Here is a 12,656-nt window from a genome sequence, read left to right as displayed (position 1 = left end):
CTTTACTTCGTGTGTTGCACATCTAAGTCATCAAGATGCATAAGTGTTAGGCTGTGTGCCTGATCACAGGACATTTGAGGATTCCAAGATATTTAGCTCACACCGTAACTTGCAGAACCTTTTCTCATCCAAGGGCTTTGTGAAGATATCTGCCAGTTGCTCTTCAGTGTTGACGTGTATGATATCAATATCTTCCTTCATGACATGATCTCTGAGAAAGTGATGACAAATTTCAATGTGCTTTGTCTTCGAGTGCTGAACTGGGTTGTTGGCAATCTTGATGGCGCTTTCGTTGTCGCAGTAGAGTGGTACTTGTTTCAGATGGATGCCATAGTCCTTGAGTGTTTGCTTCATCCATAGAAGCTGAGCGCAGCAAGATCCAGCAGCAATGTATTCAGATTCAGCAGTGGATAGTGATACACAGTTCTGCTTCTTTGAAGACCAATAGACAAGTGATCGTCCCAGAAAGTGACATGTGCCTGATGTAGACTTGCGATCCACCTTGTCACCAGCATAATCAGCATCCGAGAATCCAACTAGATCAAACTCTGAGCCCTTTGGATACCATAATCCTAATGTTGGGGTGTAAGCCAAATATCGAAGAATTCGCTTCACAACTAAGTGATGCGATTCCTTTGGTGCCGCTTGGAATCGAGCACACATATAAACACTAAGCATAATATGTTGGAAATATGCCCTAGAGGCAATCATAAATTGGTTATTATTATATTTCCTTGTTCATGATAATCGTTTATTGTCCATGCTAGAATTGTATTGATAGGAAACTCAGATACATGTGTGGATACATAGACAACACCATGTCCCTAGTAAGCCTCTAGTTGACTAGCTCGTTGATCAATAGATGGTTACGGTTTCCTAACCGTGGACATTGGATGTCGTTGATAACGGGATCACACCATTAGGAGAATGATGTGATGGACAAGACCCAATCCTAAGCCTAGCACAAGATCGTGTAGTTCGTTTGCTAAGAGCTTTTCTAATGTCAAGTATCATTTCCTTAGACCATGAGATTGTGCAACTCCCGGATACCGTAGGAATGCTTTGGGTGTACCAAACGTCACAACGTAACCGGGTGGCTATAAAGGTGCACTACAGGTATCTCCGAAAGTGTCTGTTGGGTTGGCACGAATCGAGACTGGGATTTGTCACTCCGTGTAAACGGAGAGGTATCTCTGGGCCCACTCGGTAGGACATCATCATAATGTGCACAATGTGACCAAGGAGTTGATCACGGGATGATGTGAGTTACGGAACGAGTAAAGAGACTTGCCGGTAACGAGATTGAACAAGGTATAGGGATACCGACGATCGAATCTCGCGCAAGTAACATACCGATAGACAAAGGGAATTGTATACGGGATTGATTGAATCCCCGACATCGTGGTTCATCCGATGAGATCATCGTGGAACATGTGGGAGCCAACATGGGTATCCAGATCCCGCTGTTGGTTATTGACCGGAGAACGTCTCGGTCATGTCTGCATGGTTCCCGAACCCGTAGGGTCTACACACTTAAGGTTCGATGACGCTAGGGTTATAGGGAAAGTATGTACGTGGTTACCGAATGTTGTTCGGAGTCCCGGATGAGATCCCGGACGTCACGAGGAGTTCCGGAATGGTCCGGAGGTAAAGATTTATATATGGGAAGTCCTGTTTTGGTCACCGGAAAAGTTTCGGGTGATATCGGTAATGTACCGGGACCACCGGGAGGGTCCCGGGGGTCCACCAAGTGGGGCCACCAGCCCCAGAAGGCTGCGTGGGCCAAGTGTGGGAGGGGACCAGCCCCAGGTGGGCTGGTGCGCCCCCCCCCACCAAGGCCCAAGGCGCATGGGAGAGTGGGAGGGGGCAAACCCTAGGTCCAGATGGGCCTTAAGGCCCACCCTAGTGGCGCCCCCCCTCCTCCCCTTGGCCGCACCCTAGATGGGTTTGGGGGCTGCCGCCACCCCTGGGGAGGGAACCCTAGATGGGGGCGCAGCCCCTCCCCTTCCCCTATATATACTGGAGGTATTTGGGGCTGCCAGACACGTGAGAACACCTCTCTCTTGGCGCAGCCCTTCCCCTCTCCCTTCTCCTCTCCTACGGTGCTTGGCGAAGCCCTGCAGGATTGCCACGCTCCTCCACCACCACCACGCCGTCGTGCTGCTGCTGGACGGAGTCTTCCCCAACCTCTCCCTCTCTCCTTGCTGGATCAAGGCGTGGGAGACGTCACCGGGCTGCACGTATGTTGAACGCGGAGGCACCGTTCTTCGGTGCTTAGATCGGAATCAACCGCGATCTGAATCGCTACGAGTACGACTCCTTCATCCGCGTTCTTGCAACGCTTCCGCATCGCGATCTACAATGGTATGTAGATGCACTCCCCTTCCCCTCGTTGCTAGATTACTCCATAGATTGATCTTGGTGATGCGTAGAAAATTTTGAATTTCTGCTACGTTCCACAACATAATATCTGACCTAGATGCACATAAATAAAGTAAAGAACCAATCATGGAGCGGTATGCCTTTTGATCGAACTCTTTACCATTGACGTCCGGACCCAGATGACTCTTGGTTGGCATTGGCGTCGTGTAACCTTTGCAGTCTTGCATTCCAAACTTCTTCAGACAATCTTTGAGGTATTTCTCTTGAGATATGAAGATGCCATTTCTTTGTTGACGGATTTGAAGACCAAGGAAAAACTTCAGCTCACCCATCATTGACATTTGATATTGCTCTTGCATCATGTGTCCAAATTCATCACTGTATTTCTGGTTGGTGCAGCCAAAGATAATGTCATCCACGTATATTTGGCACACAAACAGTTCACCATCATATGTCTTCATGAAGAGCGTGGGATCCATGGAACCAGGTTTGAAGCCTTTGCTCTTCAGGAAGTCTTTGAGCATGTCATACCAAGCGCGAGGGGCTTGTTTGAGGCCATACAGTGCCTTGTTTAGCTTGTACACCATATCAGGATGTTTTGGATCTTCAAAGCCAGGAGGTTGTGCGACATACACTTCTTCTTCAATCTTGCCGTTGAGAAATGCACTCTTCACATCCATTTGATACAGCAAGATGTTGTGATGGTTAGCATAGGCTAGCAGTATGCGAATAGCTTCAAGCCTAGCCACAGGAGCAAATGTTTCATCGAAGTCAATCCCTTCAATTTGAGTGTATCCTTGAGCAACAAGACGAGCCTTGTTTCTGACAACTTGACCATGCTCGTCTTGTTTGTTGTGATATATCCATTTTGTGCCTATTATGTTGTGCTTGCGGGGGTCAGGATGCTTGACAAGTTCCCAGACATTGTTCAGCTTGAACTGTTGAAGCTCTTCTTGCATAGCTTGAATCCATTCAGGTTCCATGAAGGCTTCAACAACTTTCTTGGGTTCAGATATTGAGACAAATGCAAAGTGCCCACAGAAATTTGCTAGCTGTGTTGCTCTTGAACGAGTGAGTGGACCAGGCGCATTGATGCTGTCAATTATCTTCTGAATCTGTACTTCATTTGCAACTCGAGGATGAACCGGACGAAGATTTTGCTCTTGCTGATCATTGTCATCGTTAGGAGGATTGTCTTCAGGCTGAGCATTGTCTTCAGGTTGATTAGGTGCGGAAATGATAAGTTCCTCTTCAGGCTGCGCATCAGTCGGTATGATTTCTCCAGTTCCCATTAGCTTGATGGATTCACTAGGTGGAACTTCATCTAGCACATTTGGCAGGTGCTCTCTTTGCGAGCCATTAGTCTCATCGAACCGCACATCCACAGTTTCAACCACTTTATAGTGAAAGAGGTTGAAGACTCTGTAGGAGTGCGAATCCTTTCCGTAACCAAGCATAAAACCTTCATGTGCTTTCGATGCAAATTTTGAAGTGTGATGTGGATCCTTGATCCAGCACCTAGCACCAAATACTCTGAAGTAACTGACATTTGGCTTCTTACCAGTGAGGAGTTCATAGGATGTTTTATTCAGAAGCTTGTGAAGATAAACACGGTTGATGACATGGCATGCAGTATCAATAGCTTCAGGCCCGAACTTTCTTGGTGTCTTGTATTCATCGAGCATCGTCCGAGCCATCTCAATGAGTGTTCTGTTCTTGCGCTCCACGATGCCATTCTGCTGAGATGTGTACGGAGCGGAGTACTCATGAGTGATTTCCAATGTATCCAAGTAAAGGTCGAGGCCGGTGTTCTTGAACTCTGTGCCATTGTCACTCCTGATATGCTTGATCTTGACGCCATAGTTGTTCATGGCACGGTTGGCAAAGCGTCTGAAGACGTCCTGCACTTTAGTCTTGTAGAGAATTATGTGCACCCATGTATATCTTGAATAATCATCAACAATGACGAAGCCATAGAGACAAGCAGTAGTAGTGAGAGTAGAGTAGTGAGTAGGGCCAAATAAGTCCATGTGTAGCAGCTCGAAGGGTTGAGATGTCGTCATGATTGTCTTCGAGGGATGCTTGGCCCTAGTCATCTTTCCAGCTTCGCAGGCACCGCACAAGTGATCCTTCTTGAACTTGACGCCCTCGATGCCTATGACATGCTTCTTCTTTGCGAGAGTGTGTAAGTTCCTCATGCCATCACGCCCTAGCCTCCGATGCCAGAGCCAGTACTCTGAAGCTTTTGCAAGAAGGCATATGGCAAGATGTGGCCCTGCCGAGAAATCTACCATGTACAGATCATCTTTCCGGTACCCTTCAAAGACTAGAGACTTGTCAGATTCCATTAGTACAAGGCAACGATATTTTGCAAATATCACAATCATGTTCAAGTCACAAAGCATTGAGACAGACATTAAGTTGAAACCAAGGGATTCAACAAGCATCACTTTATCCATGTGTTGATCCTTTGAGATTGCAACTCTACCTAGACCCAATACCTTGCTTTTACCAGTGTCAGCAAATGTGATGTGACTCTTGTCAGATGGACGTAAGGTTGAGTCCATGAGAAGACTTCGATCACCAGTCATATGATTAGTGCATCCGCTGTCCATAATCCATTCTGAAGCATGAGGTGTCATACCCTACAGCACAGTTAGGGGGATAGGCTTCACCAAGAGTATTGTGAAGCATAAACATTTGACGGGCAAGAGGATTATCTAACTCAGATCAAGATTAGGACTGATAGGATGATTGGCAAATGATTCAGGAACAAAATACATAGTGAGACCATTTGGGCATTTGATCTTGCGCCCTACAAGATGTTTTAGGTCCCCAGCAATAGCATCAGACGCCTTTGATTTCCGGCTGGAGACCTTTCCCTGCAAAAGAAAGTTAATTCTTCTTAACCACCCACATCTTCAGGGGTGGCTTAGAAGCAATGAGTCTAAGTGCAGCATCTGAGAACTTCGGCTTTGGAGCCCTAGCAAATAGCCTTGCAGGAGAAGAATGATACTCATATGAATAAGCAGAAAAGTTCTTAGTTTTATGAACATAGCGGTTTGAAGACACACGCTCATATTCATAAGTCTGAGTATGGTTTCCCTGCAAAACATTGGCGTTAGGGTGACTCAGTTGAGTCCTGTATCTGTATGAAGCCTTTGGACCATATGAAGCCTTTGGTCTGAGATTTGTCTTCTTCCCAGGTGGTGTCATGATGACATTCACGGGAAGATTCTCAAGACAACTTTTGGGAACCCAGATCTTCTTCATAGGTGGCCCATTCCTGCAGTTAGTACCAATATATCTGGCAAACACTTCACCATTCTGATTCTTAAACAGTTTATAGTTTGCATCAAAGGATTCATCAATGATAATAGGGTTAGCACAGGTGAAGCCAGATAAGGTGGATGGATCCACTGAAGGTCCCTTTGCAGCAACCCATGTGGTTTTGGGGTACTGCTCAGGCTTCCAGTAGGAGCCATCAACATTCATTTTCCTCTCGAACCCAACACCCTCTTTCCTAGGGTTTCGGTTCAGAATCTGCTTTTTGAGGACATTGCACAGTGTCTGATGCCCTTTGAGACTTTTGTACATCCCTGTTTCAAGCAATGTCTTCAACCTAGCATTTTCATCAGCAATAGTAGTGGTATCCTCAGCAGAGGGGTTAGTTACCACATCAGCAGTTGAAGATATTGCAACAGTAGCAGCAGTAGAACATTCAGCAACAGAAGTAGCGTTATCACACTCAAGGCATTTTAGACATGGTGGTTCAAATCCTTCCTGAGCGGAACTGATCTGTTGAGCGCGAAGTGACTCATTCTCTTTTTGAAGATCTTCATGAGTCGCTCTCAATTTCTCAAGCTCTTGCTTCCTTTGAAGATAATCATAGGACAGCTTTTCATGAGTTGTTGAGAGCGTTTCATGACGACTTTCAAGTTCCTGGTACTTAAGATGAAGATTTTTTATGTCTTCAGTTAAGGACTGAGAACGGGTCATTTCAGCGTCCAACAGGTCATCGCTTTTATCTAACAGTTTTTGAGTATGTTCCATAGCTTTCTGTTGTTCAGTTGCAATTTTAGCAAGTGTTTTGTAGCTGGGTTTGGATTCACAATCAGAGTCATCTTCACTAGATGTTTGAAAGTAAGCATTGCGTGATTTTACCTTGGCACCACGTGCCATGAAGCAGTAGGTGGGAGCAGAGTCGTCCTTGTCATTAGCTTCAGCGTTGGTGACGGAGCCATTGTCTTCAGTGTTGAAGATGGACTTGGCAACGTAGGCTGTAGCTAGAGCCAGACTTGCAACGCAAGGGTCGGACTCCTCCTCAAACTCCACCTCCGCCTCCTCAGAAGCAGACTCCTCCTCTGAATCCATCTCCTTGCCGACAAAAGCACGAGCCTTGCCAGATGAGCTCTTCTTATGAGATGAAGACTTGGATGAGGACTTGGAAGAAGACTTTGAGGATTTCTTCTTCTTCTTGTCATCTGAATCATATTCCTTGCTCTTCTTCTTCTTCTTGTTCTCATTGTCCCACTGTGGACACTCAGAGATGTAGTGTCCAGGTTTCTTGCACTTGTGACATGTTCTCTTCTTGTAGTCATGAGTGGAAGCTTCATCATTTCATGAGCTGGATCGTGAAGACTTTCTGAAGTCCTTCTTCTTAGCGAACTTCTGGAACTTCTTCACAAGCATAGCAGGTTCCTTTCCAATGTCTTAGGATCATCAGAACTGCAGTCAGATTCTTCTTCAGATGAGGAAACAGCTTTTGCCTTCAAAGCACGAGTTCGGGAATAGTTGGGACCATAGATATCTCTCTTCTCAGATAGCTGGAACTCATGTGTGTTGAGCCTCTCAAGTATATCAGACAGGTCCAGTGTCTTGAAGTCAGGGCGTTCTTGTATCATGAGGGCAAGGGTGTCGAACGAGCTGTCAAGTGATCTCAGTAGTGTCTTGACGATTTCATGCTTGGTGATCTCAGTGGCGCCGAGAGCACGAAGCTCATTTGTGATGTCAGTGAGCCGATCAAACGTGAGCTGGACATTCTCATTGTCGTTTCTCTTGAAGTGGTTGAAGAGGTTGCGAAGAACACTGATCCTTTGATCTCTCTGGGTTGAGACGCCTTCGTTGACCATGGAGAGCCAGTCCCAGACTAGCTTCGACGTTTCCAGAGCACTCACACGACCATACTGTCCTTAGGTCAGATGACCACAGATGATGTTCTTGGCAGTAGAATCCAGTTGAATAAACTTCTTGACATCAGCAGGGGAGACACCTTCACCAGTCTTGGGAACGCCATTCTTGACGACATACCAGAGGTCGACATCAATGGCTTCAAGATGCATGCGCATCTTATTCTTCCAGTAGGGATATTCAGTTCCATCGAAGACGGGGCAAGCAGCGGAGACTTTGATTATCCCTGCAGTCGACATAGCTAAAACTCCAGGTGGTTAAACCGAATCACACAGAACAAGGGAGTACCTTGCTCTGATACCAATTGAAAGTGCTAGTTATCGACTAGAGGGGGGGTGAATAGGCGATTTTTATGAAAGTCTTCAAAACATGAGAGTTTCGAAGACAAACAATAGAAATGAACCTATTGATATGCAACGGAAGGTAAACTACACTAAGCAACCCATAGTCAAGTATGCAATGAAGTGAAAGCACGAAGACTAATAGCAGCTAGGTAGTAAGGATCAGGATGGAAGATGGTATGAAGCCAAACAATGATAGTAGTCACACAGTGAAGACAAATAGGTAAAGCAAATAGGCAATGACTTCACGAAGACGAACTGTAAGTAAGGAGAGGGAGAGGATAGAACCAATCACTTGTTGAGGACACATGATTTGTTGGACCAGTTCCAGTTGCTGTGACAACTGTACATCTGGTTAGGGAGGCTGAGATTCAACTCAGAAGACCGCGTCTTCACCTTATTCCCTTTGAGCTAAGGACACCCAGTCCTCGCCCAATATCTCTGTTAAGTCTTCAAGGTAGACTTCCAAACCTTCACAGACTTCGTTCACCGGCGATCCACAATGACTCTTGGATGCTCAGAACGCGACGCCTAACCGGCTGGAGGATTCACAGTCCTCAAGTGTAACAAGTCTTCAGGTCACGCGGAAAGAAAGACTTCAGTGATGCCTAACACTCTTTGGCTCTGGGTGTTTGGGCTTTGTCCTCGCAAGGATTTCTCTCTCTCAAAAGCTTCGGAGGTGGGTTGCTCTCAAATGACAAAAGCCGTGCACTAACTCTGAGCAGCCACCAATTTATGGTGTAGGGGGTGGGCTATTTATAGCCACTAGGCAACCCGACCTGATTTGTCCGAAATGACCCTGGGTCACTAAGGAACTGACACGTGTTCCAACGGTCAGATTTCAAACACACGCGACAACTTTACTTGGCCTTCAAGTTAAGCTGACTCATCCAGCTCTGGATAAGATATGCTCTCATTGTCTTCGCTCGAAGACATAGGATTTTGGTTGAGCATCACTTCAGTCACTCTGACTTTGTTCACTGGGACCCCACTTAACAGTACGGTGGTTCCTACGACTGAACAAAGAAGAAAAGGAAACAACAAAACAACTAAGTCTTCGCGCTCCATAGTCTTCACGCAATGCCTTCTCTTGTCATAGTCTTCAATGTGAATATCTTCACATACCACCATTGTCTTCAATGTCTTCATACGTTTTTAGGGGTCATCTCCGGTAGGTAAACCGACTCAAACAGGGACTACTACCTGTGTTATCCTGCAATTCTCACAAACACATTAGTCCCTCAACCAGGTTTGTCGTCAATACTCCAACACCAACTAGGGGTGGCACTAGATGCACTTACACTCCCACTCAATTCTTTCGAGAGAAACTTTTCCTCGAGAAAGGACCCGTTTCTAGAAACAATCACTTTTGCTTCCGGATCTGAAATAGGAGGTATACCCAACTGTTTTGGGTATTCTATGAAGATGCATTTATCCGCTTTGGGTTCGTGCTTATCAGCCTAAAACTTTTTCACATAAGCGTCGCAGCCCCAAACTTTTAAGAAACGACAGCTTAGGTTTCTCTAAACCATAGTTCATACGGTGTCGTCTCAATGGAATTGCGTGGTGCCCTATTTAAAGTGAATGCGGTTGTCTCTAATGCCTAACCCATAAACGATAGTGGTAATTCGATAAGAGACATCATGGTATGCACCATATCCAATAGGGTGCAGTTATGATGTTCGGACACACCATCACACTATGGTGTTCCAGGCGGTATTAGTTGTGAAACAATTTCCACAATGTCTTAATTGTGTGCCAAACTCGTAACTCAGATATTCATCTCTATGATCATATCATAGATATTTTATCCTCTTGTCACGACGATCTTCAACTTCACTATGAAATTACTTAAACCTTTCAATAATTCAGACTTGTGTTTCATCAAGTAAATATACTTAGCATCTACTCAAATCATCTGTGAAGTAAGAACATAATGATATCCACTGCGTGCCTCAGCACTCATTGGACTGCACACATCAAAATGTATTACTTCCAACAAGTTGCTTTCTTGTTCCATCTTACTGAAAACGAGGCCTTTCAGTCATCTTGCGCATGTGGTATGATTTGCATGTCTTAAGTGATTCAAAATCAAGTGAGTCCAAACGATCCATCTGTATGGAGTTTCTTCGTGCATATATATACCAATAGACATGGTTCGCATGTCTCAATCTTTTCAAAACGAGTGCGTCCAAAGATCCATCAACATGGAGCTTCTTCATGCGTTTTATACCAATATGACTCAAATGGCAGTGCCACAAGTATGTGGTACTATCATTACTATCTTATATCTTTTGGCATGAACATGTGTATCACTACGATCGAGATTCAATAAACCATTCATTTTAGGTGCAAGACCATTGAAGGTATTATTCAAATAAACAGAGTAACCATTATTCTCCTTAAATGAATAACCGTATTGCGATAAACATAATCCAATCATGTCTATGCTCAACGCAAACACCAAATAACAATTATTTAGGTTTAACACCAATCCAGATGGTAGAGGGAGCGTGCGATGTTTGATCACATCAACCTTGGAAACACTTCCAACACATATCGTCATCTCACCTTTAGCTAGTCTCCATAGCCTTTTATTTCGAGTTACTAACACTTAGCAACCGAAACGGTATTTATTACCCTGGTGCTACTAGGAGTACTAGTAAAGTACACAATAATATAATGTATATTCAAAATACTTCTGTCGACCTTGCCAGCCTTCTCATCTACCAAGTATCAAGGACAGTTCTGCTTCAGTGACCGTTCCCCTCATTATAGAAGCACTTAGTCTCGGGTTTTGGTTCAACCTTGGGTTTCTTCACTAGAGCAGCAACTGATTTGCCGTTTCATGAAGTATCCCTTCTTTCCCTTGCCCTTCTTGAAACTAGTGGTTTTACTAACCATCAACAATTGATGCTCCTACTTGATTTCTACTTTCGCGGTGTCAAACATCGCGAGTTGCTCAAGGATCATCATGTCTATCCCTGATATGTTATAGTTCATCACGAAGCTCTAATAGCATGGTGGCAGTGACTATGGAGAACCATCACTATCTCATCTGGAAGATTAACTCCCACTCGATTCAAGCGATTGTAGTACTCAGACAATCTGAGCACATGCTCAAAGATTGAGCTTTTCTCCCTTAGTTTGCAGGCTTAAGAAACTTGTCAGAGGTCTCATACCTCTTGACGTGGGCACTAGTCTGAAATCCCAATTTCAGTCTTTGGAACATCTCATATGTTCTGTGACGTTTCAAAAAACATTTTTGGTGCCACAATTCTAAACCGTTAGCATTACGCACTGAACTATCACGTAGTCATCAAAACGTGTATGTCATATGTTTCGCAACATCTACAGACGATGCTCGAGGTTCAGCACACCGAGCGGTGCATTAAGGACATAAGCCTTCTGCGCAGCAATGAGGATAATCCTCAGTTTACGGACTCAGTCCGCATAATTTCTACTATCAACTTTCAACTAAATTTTCTCTAGGAACATATCTTAAACAGTAGAACTAAAGCGTAAGCTACGACATAATTTGCAAAGACCTTTTGACTATGTTCATGATAATTAAGTTCATCTGATTATTTAATGAACTCCCACTTAGATAGACATCCCTCTAGTCATCTAAGTCCGAGTCAACTAGGCCGTGTCCAATCATCACGTGAGACGGACTACTCATCATCGGTGAACATCTTCATGTTGATCGTATCTACTATACGACTCATGTTCGACCTTTCGGTCTCTTGTGTTCTGAGGCCATGTCTGTACATGCTAGGCTCGTCAAGTCAACCTAAGTGTTTCGCATGTGTAAATCTGGCTTACACCCGTTGTATGCGAACGTTAGAATCTATCACACCCGATCATCACGTGGTGCTTCGAAACAACGAACCTTCGCAATGGTGCACAGTTAGGGGGAACACTTTCTTGAAATTTTAGCGAGGAATCATCTTATTTATGCTACCGTCGTTCTAAGCAAATAAGATGTAAACATGACAAACATCACATGCAAATCATAAAGTGACATGATATGGCCAGTATCATCTTGCGCCTTTTGATCTCCATCTTCGAAGCGCGGCATGATCACCTTCGTCACCGGCATGACACCATGATCTCCATCATCGTGTCTTCATGAAGTTGTCTCGCCAACTATTACTTCTACTACTATGGCTAACGGTTAGCAATAAAGTAAAGTAATTACATGGCGCTTTCAATGACACGCAGATCATACAATAAATTAAGACAACTCCTATGGCTCCTGCCGGTTGTCATACTCATCGACATGCAAGTCGTGATTCCTATTACAAGAACATGATCAATCTCATACATCACATATATATAATTCATCACATCCTTTTGGCCATATCACATCACATATCATACCCTGCAAAAACAAGTTAGACGTCCTCTAATTGTTGTTGCATGTTTTACGTGGCTGCTATGGGTTTCTAGCAAGAACGTTTCTTACCTACGCAAAAGCCACAACGGTGATATGCCAATTGCTATTTACCCTTCATAAGGACCCTCTTCATCGAATCCGATCCGACAAAAGTGTGAGAGACGGACACCCGCTAGCCACCTTATGCATCAAGTGCATGTCAGTCGGTGGAACCTGTCTCACGTAAGAGTACGTGTAAGGTCGGTCCGTGCCGCTTCATCCCACAATGCCGCCGAATCAAGATAAGACTAGTAACGGTAAGCAAATTGAACAAATCATCGCCCACAACTACTTTGTGTTCTACT

This window comes from Triticum aestivum, chromosome 5D (genome assembly GCF_018294505.1).
Source record: "Triticum aestivum cultivar Chinese Spring chromosome 5D, IWGSC CS RefSeq v2.1, whole genome shotgun sequence".
NCBI lineage: Eukaryota > Viridiplantae > Streptophyta > Magnoliopsida > Poales > Poaceae > Triticum > Triticum aestivum.
This window is presented reverse-complemented; position numbering follows the sequence as displayed.